Genomic DNA, 11,828 nt, shown 5'->3' on the forward strand with positions numbered 1-11,828 from the left:
TCTAAAGAGTAGGATTTTAGTCTAAACACATTCTGAATTAGTAGTTTCCATTTTATAACAATTTAGTGTCATATCTGAAATGAGTGGATGATTTGAGACCAGTTTGACTAGAACAAGTGTTTTTAACACAAACCATCATTGCAAGTATTACTTTCAATTGGCAAAGAAACCAAGACTTGAATGAGCATGGAGACTGATCTCTGCTCTCATTAAAAATGTACCTTCCAAGGTATGTAACTGAGTTTTATTGGTAGAGCAGTGGCTCAAATGACTATTGTTACTAGCAGTATCCTTTTTCAAGGACAAAAAACCAACAAAAAACTTTTTTGTGGTTTACAAAACAATTAAATCTCCAGGATGGTTAATTGTGCACATTAACGCTAGCAGAATGTTAATTGAAAAGCAAATAAAACCCTTAGAAAAATCATATAAATCAATGTACAATGATCCAAAAGTATCTGGTGACAGCAAAAGCCTTGAAGACTGAAGTAAAGCAGGAGAAAATTACAATCCTTTTTGTTGCATTATTGGGTATTTAGAGGGAAGGGGGTAGCAAAAGAAACCCAGCTTCAGTACATAATTTTACACTGAATGTGAACTTGGCATTGACTGGAAATTAATTTGGTCTACAGTGTTGCATTTACAAACACAATCACAAAGCTCAAATTGGTAGCCTGGCCCAGTTCTTGCTTCTGTCACTCTCACTTCAAACTATTTCTGGGCAAGTAAAATGGTTGCTTTGAAGCCTTTGTGGACTACAAGACTGCAGAAAATAAGCTTAACATTCTACGATATTTCCATTGTTTATGAACCTGATAATTACTTCTACTTAGCAAGGGCATTTCTCCTTTCAGATGAAGGCAAAGAATGCTGGAAAGAAAGAGGGGCTCAGGATAACTTTGTCCTAGAAACTTGTCAAGGAAATAGTTTTCCAGCCTACTCAGGTCAGAAAATTATAAGGCCTGTTTTTAATACCCTGTTCACAGTGGCAGAATATCACATAGTTATTTCTAGCATCTGTTTGTCATAAAGTGGGGTATACCCTGAAGAGAGAATCTTCATAAACACTGAGCACCAGAAATACTGTTCATATTAAATTGGACTACATGAATAATACAGAAGTCATGAATTTAAATTATTACTGGCATTTGGAGAAAATGGCAGTATTTCAACCATTAAATAACAACTTTGCTTTATTTCTGGAAACAGAAAGTTATTAAGTTGTAAATCTTATTAATGCCATGACTCGGAGGTATTCCTGAATCTCAAACCATTCAGACATATCTCACAAGTACTCTACTACACTTGTTTCCTCAAAAGTCTTCAGCTCACTTTCGCAGGACACTAAGAGTATGCCTTTCTAGATTTGATTTTGGATAAGGGGGACAACCTGGTGAGTGATCTGAAGATAGACGGTATCCTAGGTGCTAGTGACCACACCACTATCATTCTCACTGTCCATCATAGGGCTGGGAAATCTGTCGGTAAGGCACAAATTCTTGACTTTAAAAAAGCTGACTTCAATAAGCTGAAGTTTTTAGTAGGCCTGTGCGAAGCGGCTAGTATTCACTTCGGGTTTGGATTTGGATGATTTGGGGGACAGCGATTTGATTCGGTAATTCAAATCACTGTCATGATTTGATTTGGCTGAATCTGATTTGGAGATTCAGCTGCTCTGCATCTCCGAATTTCTGAATCAGCCAGGCCAGGCCCATCCCCCTCCTACTCTCCCAGCCTGGCAATGGCTGCCCTGCCCACCCCAGATCCCAGCACTTGTTAAATAAAAAGCCCCAACTCAGTGGGTGCTGCCAGCTGTGGAGCAATTCCCACTGCCCCCCACTGCCTGGGGGCTCTGCATTAGCTCCCCAGCCCCCTCCATGGGTGCCCCACCCTGGCCAGCTTCTGCCCTTTAAAAATAAAAAAAATTACTCACCCCAGACTCACCACCCCTGCCAGCAGGGGACAATCCCCACTGCCCCCCACTGTCCTATACCATGTGGGGGGCTCTGCATGAGCCCCCTGAGGCCACTGCAGGAGCAATGAGTCCTGGACCTTTTCTTGTTTTGTTGGTTTTTTCTTAAAGGGCCAGAGCTGATGTGGGAAGGGCACCTGTGCAGGGGTTGAGGAGCTTGTGCAGAGCCCCCCATGCAGCATGGGGTAGTGGGGATTGCCCCTCTGCTCAGCAGCACCCGGTGAGCACCAGGACTTTTTTTTAACATACCGAACTAGGGTGGGCGAAGCAGCCATGGGGGGGGTGGCTAGGGGAGTGAAGGGGTTGGGGGGGTTGGAAGGGGTCCCTCCATGGTCCTTCCCCCTTCCCCGACTCCCCCTCCCCTGCCTCTAGTACTTATGAGCTCAGAGTCGGCTTCAGCTCCCTACTGCAGCCAGCGAGGACTTCACGAATAATCAAAGCTCCCTGAATCCTTTCTGAAGATCCAAAGAGCTTTGAATCAATTCAGACCTTTAAATTGGTCCCTAATTCGATTCAGATTCAGAGATTTGGCCACTGAATCAGGGTGAATCTCCTTCAAATTGAATCACCACCTGAAGCTTCTCACAGCCCTAGTCTTTAGTGAGTAATGCCCTATGGTATCAAGGACCACAGAGAAAAAGTGTGGATAAAGAATGGTTGTTCTTCAAAGATATGATCCTTGGTGCACAGCAGTTGTGCATACCTGTATACTAAAAAGGTGGCCCAAGGGCCAGGAGGCCATCTTGGCTCAATAGGGAAGTCGCAGATCTTTTTGAAAAGAAAAGGGAGGCTTACCAGTGATAGAAGCTAGGAATAGGCTCCAAGGAGAACTACAGAAGATTGGCCCACAGCTGTAGGGGCAGATTAGAAAAATTCAGGTTAGCAACCAAAATCAAGGACAATAAGAAGTCCTTCTATAGGTATTTGAGTAACAGGAGCAAAATCAGTGGAAATGGGGGGCCACTGCTCAGTGCATATGGATATCTGATCACAGACACCAAGGAGAAAACTGAACTTAACAACTTTGCATCTGTATTTCACCAGTGTAAGAATGCCTGCCGAATGCACAATAGTCACAGTAGGGATGATGACCTACTAACAGTAAATGTAGAGCTGGTAAAAGAACAGTTAGAGAGGCTGGATATCTATAAGTCAACAGGACTGGATAAACTCCATCTGAGAGTGCTGAATGAACTAGCCAAAGTCATTGCCGGACCCCTGGTGAACCTCTTTGAGAATTTGTGGTGCTCTGGAAAAGTCCAAGAATACTGGAAGAGGGCCAACATTGTGCCCATCTTCAAGAAGGGGAGAAGAGAGGACCCAGGGAGCTATAGGCCAATCAGCCTGACCTCGACCCCAGGAAAAATGCTTAAAAAATTCTCAAGGAGTCCATATACGATAACTACTAGAAGGCAAAATTCAGCCTTATATTATGACAGTCAGCATGATTTTGTTATGGGTAGATCATGTCTGGCTAACCTCATCTCCTTCTATGACCAGGTTACTTACCACCTGGATAAAGGAGATGAGGTCGATGTCATTTACTTGGACTTCAGGAAGGCCTTTGACTTGGTGTCCCATGAGGTTGTCAAGGTAAAACTAAGGGACTATGGGCTGAACAATTCAATGGTCAGATGAGTGGGAAACTGGCTGTGAGACTGGAGCCAAAGAATAATAATAGATGAATCTGTGTCGACCTGGCAGAAGGTAGCCAGTGGGGTCCCCCAGAGTTCAGTACTTGGTCCAGTACTTTTCAATATCTACATCAATGATCTGGATGTGGGGGTACAAAGCTCACTGGCAGAGTTCACCGATGACACCAAGCTGTGTTATAAATAGATGCTATACATGGAAAATTATTCTATACAGTGAAAGGAGGGGTGCAAGGAGTGCAGGGAAAGCAATGAGCGGGGCAGGCAGCCTGCCCCCTGACTTCTTTCTCCCACTTGCTTCCTCCCAGCCCTTACCTCCCTCTGCTTGTCTCTACTGCATCTTGCCTTCCCCTGATGCTTGCCCCCAGGTCATTTGCTCCCCCGCCTCTGTAGCCTGCCCCACCCCTAGGCCTTCCCCTCTGCCACTTACCCCTCTCCACCCCACCACTGCTTATCCAGTTCAGTGTCTCTGGTTCCAGCATTGGCCTAGGACATGGAGCACATGATGACACTAGTCATGGTCAGGAGCCAGTCCCAGCCCTGGATTAGGGCTGGAGCCAGAGTTGCAGCAGCTCCCCTGCACTCCCTCTGGGCCACATACCACAAGCACACCGCCTTTTCCCCCTTCACATGGTTTCCTCCATGCTCCACCCCTGCACCATGCAGTCTTCCCCATGCTCCCCCCATCCTACATGAGCTCCCTATGGTCCTATCTTCCACACTGCATGATGTGTCCCCCATGCTTCTCCCATCCCACATCACATGATCTATCCCAGGTTGGGGCCAGAGAAGGAGACAGAGCTAGAGCTTCAGCAGCCACCTGTCCCAGGCTGGTACCCTTATCAAAGATGAAGTTTGTTTTCTCCCATTGTGAACGTGGGGAAAAAAAACCTCATCTTGGATTTGAGTGAGTATGGTATTTTGTTTTTAACTACTTAGCCATATTTGAATAAACTAATTACATATACAAGTGGGGGGTTTTGGTTGGGTTTTTTGTGTGTGGTTTTTTTTGTTGTTTTGGTTTTTTTACTAGCTAGGTCAGTGAATTAAAACAAATGCTGTCATTATTGAAAAATACTCTTAAGGAAGGGATGGGATAATTTAACTTTGAAACGAAGTACTTTTCAGGGTTTTTAAATTTTTTTATGTATTTATTTATTTTTAGCAAGCTATTAATGCCCAAACATCAAGTGATTCTGGTATTTCCTAGCCAAGAGACAAACCAATAAGTTGTTCTTGTTCCATACTTGACTGTAGATAGTTATTTACCAGTTTCATCTAAGGAAAACTGTGTTTAGTTTTTCCTCTTGTGTTTAGCTCATGGATGATCTGGAATGGGGCTCAGCAAGTGAAATGGAAAGGAAAAGCAAGAAGCTATTCAGAGCACCTTGCCAGGAGAGCATTTTACCTCTACTTCATGAACAGTTTTGCCACTTTATTGTGCAGGTCACTTGCAAAATAGCAGGTATCTGTCCCTTTCTTTTTGTAGTTAGAAACTCAACTTAAAATAAACATATTGTATTTGTAAGACATTGAGGTTACATATAGACAGTCAAAAAGCCTGAGACTGAATCAATTCAATCTTTGCAGACTAGTCTAAACTATGTAGATTGAACTAATAAGCAAGTGAATAGACATACACTTTTGAAATGCAACCATATGCCTGCAGTGGCCCAGGAGAGAAGCTAAGGGGTGCTAGAGCATGCCTCCCTGCTCAGCTGGAGCATACAACTTGGGCCAAGCTTGCCTGCCCACCCTGCAAGAAGGAGGTTTATGGGGGAGGTGCAAAGCATCTTGGGATGCTATGGGTCTGTGCGTTCACTTGAATCTGGAGGGGATCTGGGACAGAAGTTCCATAAACTGATTTAACCTAAATTAGTTAAGTCTGATACTACATCCACCCAGTTTTATCTTAAACCAGTTTTGGCCATTTTGAAAGCGGTTTATGTGCACTGAACTTCTCTTCTAGTACAGATTTGAACTAGTTTTCGATCAGTTATACTGTTTTATATGTAACGTCTGTCCCTAGCCTTATGCATTACTCCAAACTGCTCTTTTTTCTTGTCCTATAGCATTATCCACATGTAATGTGGTGGAAATTTTTTTTTCAGTTTTAATGTTCTCATTTTCTGCTTCAGAACATTAAAAACAGCCATAAAAATAATAATTTTTTCCTATGGTGTGAGGCAAGTGCTTTATTTGCTCTCCCCTTGGGTGTGACCCCAGTGGCCTCTCCCTATCACCCCAAAGATCAAAGTCTTGAGACAGTCCACAGCCTTGAGAGCTCCATGGAAGCATGCAGATGATACCTGAAGATGCAGACATTCTGTCTTTCAGGTTGTAGAAAGTTACGTGGAATGGAGTGCTGGTGAATTTATTCAGTGTTCATTAAGTGAGAGGCTAGGAAAAGCTGATTTCAAACAGCCAAACTTTGATAAGTGAAGGGAACTAATTACTCAAGTCAATTCAGAGGTATCAAAATAATCTCTAGCCTTTACAAGAGGGGGAAACCTGTAAATAAGGGCTCCAGACTTAATTAGAATGAATAACCATGTCATAAATGATATTAGGACTAAACAAAGAATATACAAGAAATGGAAATTGGGATTGACAATTATAGATCTATGGATCATGCTATAGATCAGGGATAATAAACACAAAGTAAGAATTAACAACATTTGTGCTGAGTTGGACTTTGCAAATAGGATCAAATAGAAAAACTTCTTCAGATATGTAAATAAAAAAGCAGGCATAGAATAAGTTTGCCTGCTCAATGCTTTGTCTGGAGTTTTCCATAACGATGATTATCTGATATGGGGGCAAGGGCCAAGTGGCTAATGGGGAGTGTCTGCATATAAGTGAAAATTACAATGTCAAGGCAGAAACAGGACTCAAAGAGCCTCAGTGTGCTCAAATCAAGGTAGAGAAACTGGAACATGAAGTTGAAGCTCTGGTAGAAATACATTTTTAAGAAAATCTATTGAATTGATAGAGAATAAGAAACATACCTATTTTTAAGAAGGAGAAAGAGTGATGAGAGCAACAACAGGCTTATTAAATGGACACATTTTTAAGTGGAAAAATGGAGGTAAAGGAAAACTAAGATAAAAATATAACATGGGTTTGCAGAAGGTAGATTGTGTCAGACCTGATGCATTTACTTGATAAAGTAACTGATTTTCTAGACAATGAAAATGCAGAAGATTTAATCTATTTGGAGTTCAATAAGGTATTTGATTCAGTACCACTAGGGAATTGTCAGTTAAGCTGTAGAAAATGGAGATTAGTACAAGAATTGTAAGGTGCATACAGGATTGGTTAAAAGAGAGATGACAGTGGTTTGGGTGAGGTGGAAAAGGGGGATTATATGGCTTTAGGGGGATTCCTAGTGCGGTTCCTCAAAAAAATGAACCTTGGGGTAGATTTTCATTTAGTATCTACATTAACGACCATGGCACAGAAAAGTAGACTGTCGTAATGGAATTTGGTGATGATATGAAGTTGGGAGGAATTGTCAGTACGTGGGATCATTGGGATAAAATAATGGATGGCCCTAAGGACTACAATAACAATATCATAGCGCAGTGTAACTCTACAGAGTGCTAACAGTATGCATTTAGGGATGAACAGAATTTCTGCTATGAACTGGGAACTCCTCAGTGAGGAGGAAGGGAAGATCTGGGCGTACTAGCTGATGACAAGATGAATATGAGCTGTTAATGCAAAGAAGCTGTGAAAAAGGGCAAATGACCCTACAGTGTATTAGAGATGGGGATGTATCTACACTATTATAGCAGATGCTAAGCATTCATCTGAATATCGTGTACAGTTCTGGTCATCCATGTACAAGAGAGAGACATTCAAACAAAATGGTTGCAGAAAAAGATTATTAATATGAGAAGCAGGATGGAAAACCTATGATACAAGAGAAGGCTTGAAGTCCTGGCTTATTTAGGTCAGCAAAATGTAAATGGAGAGACGATTGATGTCTGTAAGTATATTGGAAGTAAATGTCAGAAAGTGTTAAGAGTTCTGTATATTCCAGTGTAACAGAGCAAAAATGAATGTTTCTAAAATGTGCATGAGTACATTTAGGCTGTGGGTTAGGAAAAGGTTTTTCATGATAGCAGTGAGGTTCTGGAAAACAAACTACTAGGGGGAGAGGGGTGGAAAGAGGCAATCCCCTGCCTCCCTACCACCAAATTAATTTTATGGTGGAGCTTGATAAGATGATAAAAGGGACTATATGATGTGGCTGCATGTGAATAGAAGAGTGCAGGACTCAGTGACCCATGGGGGTCCCTTTCAATGCTGTTTTCCCATGTAATAAGTGAGAATTAAACATGTTATAAAAGTGATTTTATGGAAATTCTTAGATGCTTTTCAAAAACACTTAAGGAATTTCAATGGGAATTGAGCTCCACAATTCCTAAGACACTTTTGACTGTCTGTCAACAGAATTTTTATCTCAAAAACCTTTTACAAACATTATCTGGGTGAACACTGAGGGCTTGAACCTGAAAAGTGCTGTGTGACTCCTGAGAGATGCTGAGCCCTCTTGACTCCCAGTGAAGGTTACCACATATGTGTTCATAATAAAGCTTCCTGAGTGCAAGATTGGAATCTTTGCAACAAACGGCAACATTCTGAGTTTCAGGAATACGATTTTTTTTTTTTAATTTAACTTTGTTAAAGCTGGAGGATTTTTTTCCCCAGAGAAGCATTCATACTCCACTTTCTTATGGCATGCTTACATAACAGATTAGGTTCTCTGTTTTACCTGCCAAAAAGAGCCCCTCCCCTCTCCTCCCCTTCTGTCCTTATATGTATAAGATAACTTAAGGTAAAAAAAACAGTGAAGACAAGTTTTACTTTAGGTATAGTAAGCCTTATACTTCCAGCAGTGAAACTCGCTTGAATGTATATAATCTTGACTTAATATGTCAACATAAATTTATTTATAATTATGGTGACAATTAACTAGTGGTTAATCTGTTTTTAGTGGCAGCATATTCTCTACATGTTAGTTACTGCATCAGATTGATTTCTTTCATATGCATGTTTAAAATCAAAAGAAAAAATGTCCTGAAGCAACAATAGGGTTCAGACTATGCAGAGGGAAAAGTTGAAGATGGGGAAAAAAACCCTTACAAGCTGGATCAGTTGGCTAGTCAAATCCAAAGACTAGAAAGAAACCCATAGTTTTATAAGATAAAGAATTCCCAAGTTTATCCATTGCCCTTGGCTTTCTTGTGCCACTTTACATTTAACTTGCTTTCCCTCCAAAATGAGCATTTTAATAAGCACATACAATAAAGTCTTTAATGGCAATTACTCTAAGTAAAATAGCATTTTTATCACAGCTGTTATAAAACTACATAATTTTTAATTATGTAAAATCTCTAATGCCTTGGTAATTTGAGCTTGCATTTCTTTATTTGTCCATGATAGCTGGCTCTATATTAGTAATGTTATTGAAATTACTAGAAACTGTTACTGGGCTTTAAACATTTATTGTCATTTTAGCAAAGTGGCTTTTATTTCTGCTTATATGCTAAAAACTTGGCAGAACACTAACAATCCATGTACTAATGACTGGTCTGGTTCTATGCCAAGAGAAAAGTGAAAGCCACCAGCAGAAGAGAACACCTGAAGCCTGAAGGACAAATTTACCCTTGATGTAACTCGTTTGGCTAAATGAAGTTGTACCAGAGACTACTTATTTCCCTGTGTGTGTACTGTTATAAACAGTCCTCATTTAAGGGTAAGTACATGTCCTCATTTAAGGGTAAGTACATGTGCTTTCAGTTGGAACAACATGCTTTCCAGCCATGTTGGCTGGAAAAGGAGATGCAAGTGTTGAGCTGTGTATTAAAAGGCATAACAGGTGTGTGTTACAGTCATGTTAGCTTAAATGAGTGTACTGTGATTTCAATTCATATTCCAATAGATGGTGGTGGCAAACTTGTCTGGCCTCACAGGTGAGATGAGTGGTGTGGGAAAGGTCCACGGGGTGGATGAATAGTGCAGAGCTGGCCCTGAGGACTAGACTGGGCCCACAGACCTCCCTCCTTGTAACCCCGGCCCCAGGGGTGAAGAAGTCGTGCATCCTAGTCATTTGGCTGCTGCTGTGGGAACAAGCCATAGCACTGGGCTTCCCCTTCCCCTGAGGAGCCTAGTTTAAAGCCCGCCGGAGGGGATCCGTCAACATAGAAGAAAATACATGCTTACCTTTGGGGGAAAGGTGAAGTCCATCCCACACAAGCATGTCTCTCATTCTGATGTGCAGGTCATTGTCTAGGAAGCCGAAGCCCGACTCAAGACATCATTCCTGAAGCTGCCAGTTGATCTCTCTGATGCAGGTCTCGTGTTGTCTTCCACATCCGCTCACTGGTAGGACAGAAGAGAATACCACTTGTGCGCCTATCTCCTTCAGCACACCCCCCAGAGGGTGGTAGTCCGCCATCAGGTGATCAGGACTTCTCCTGGCCGCATCATCGGTGCCCACATGGATTAGGACCATGGGGTAGTAATTGGCAGGCTGGATCATAGCCTGGATCATCCCCGTCACATCCTGAATCTTTGCTCCGGGCAGGCATTAGACCTCACATGTCGAGGGGTCCTGGCAACAGATGGGACCCTCTGTACCTCTCAGGATGGAGTCACCTATGACAGTCACTCAATGTTTCCTCCTCTGGGTCTGCTTAGCTCCTTTGACCTGTTCAGAGTGTGGAGAGTGTGGAGTTGCCTCCTCTCCAGAGGTTTGCTCCTCTCCTCCCTTCTCCTGCAGTGCCATCAGGGCCTCGTACCTGTTCTCCAGCTGGACTGGAGGAACAGGTTCTATTCTGCTGCAAGCAGCCCTGGTTCTGGAGGTAACTGTCTGCCACTCTGCAGGGGAGGGAACCTCCCGGGGTGCTTCTTCATTGGGTGCCTGGCCCTGCAGGGAAAGGAAATAACCATCAATTTCATCCTCCAATTTCATCCTCTGCCTCCCTGATTCCCCTCAGCCTGCTAACCTCCTCCTGGAGCTCCATCATCTGTGCCTCCAGGGCCCTAAGATGGGCACCTGCAGGACAGGTGTGGGGGCCCCCAATACCTGCCCTGCCGGCCCTGCTGGGCATCCCCCGCAGGCTGGGGGGCAGGAGGACACCACATCTCCCATGGGCTCTGTCTGGGTAGAGGCCTCAGACAAGCCCCAGGTTGGCGGTGCCCTCCGGGCAGGGGCCCTAGCAGCACTCTGCATTGACACCATTATATAAGTTGCTGTTTATTTATATTTTTGTGTGGTGCCTTTGCCCTACCCTTGCAGGAGTCTCCCTCCTGGCCCTTCCTGCCCGCCCACCGGCACAAATGCCGGTGCTCTCTTTCCTACCTCACCCCACCCCATGCCCCTGGGTACTGAAAGGTACTTTTAGGCTAGAGACAGGCATTACACATAAGCCAGTTTAAGTGATCAGAAATTGGTTTAAACCTCTAACAGCAAATGTGACTGTTGCCTCTTGAATCTGGGGGGGTACACACAGAAGCTGCCAACCCTGTTGGGGGGGGCACCAGCCCTACCAACAGCATCAGTGTCGGCCATGGGGGGGCACGGGCCCCACTGGGGGGGGCATGTGCACTCCCATGCACTCCCTACCAGTTGCCTATGTGTAACACAACAGACATTCAGTGCATATAAACCAGTTTGAAAATGGCTGAACTGATTTGAGATAAACCTGGCTGAATGTAGCATGAGTCTTAACTGATTTGGCTTAAACCAGTTTATGCAATGTCTGTCCCAGACCCCTTGCTGGTTTAAGTTTAAATCAGACTTCCCCAGTATCCAAACATGCTCTCTGAGCTGGGTGGAGCTCTGCTCCAGTGAGCTGGGCTGGCCCCTCCCCCTGCTCTCTAGCCAGAGCAGGGCCAGGGTGTGGCCAGATGCTGGCCTGCCATGGCCCCTGAGGCAAATTCTTCCCTCTGTCCCCTCTTCCCACCTCCTCTCTCCACTTGTAAACCCTGGGGACCACAGCTGGGTTTTGTCAATCCAGCCGCAGCTCCACAGCTTGCCTGCAGTCAGGCAGGGGTGGAGTTAATTCCTTCCTCTGTCCCCTCTCTCCCTGGGAACCCCTAAGAGTTTGGCTGCAGTCTCTATGGCTTGCCTACAGCCAGGCAGGGATGCACCTGTGATCCCACAGCTAAGACCTGCAGGACCAGATTGAGAA

General features: G+C 43.8%; 1 pseudogene; it reads right to left on the bottom strand.

Moving 5' to 3' along the window:
• Positions 1–9,799: 9,799 nt before the first annotated feature.
• On the bottom strand, positions 9,800–10,522 carry LOC149866403 (uncharacterized; annotated as a pseudogene).
• Positions 10,523–11,828: the final 1,306 nt, after the last annotated feature.

The sequence above is a fragment of the Crocodylus siamensis genome, chromosome 4, assembly GCF_052110815.1.
Source record: "Crocodylus siamensis isolate JL-2025a chromosome 4, ASM5211081v1, whole genome shotgun sequence".
Classification (NCBI taxonomy): Eukaryota; Metazoa; Chordata; order Crocodylia; family Crocodylidae; genus Crocodylus; species Crocodylus siamensis.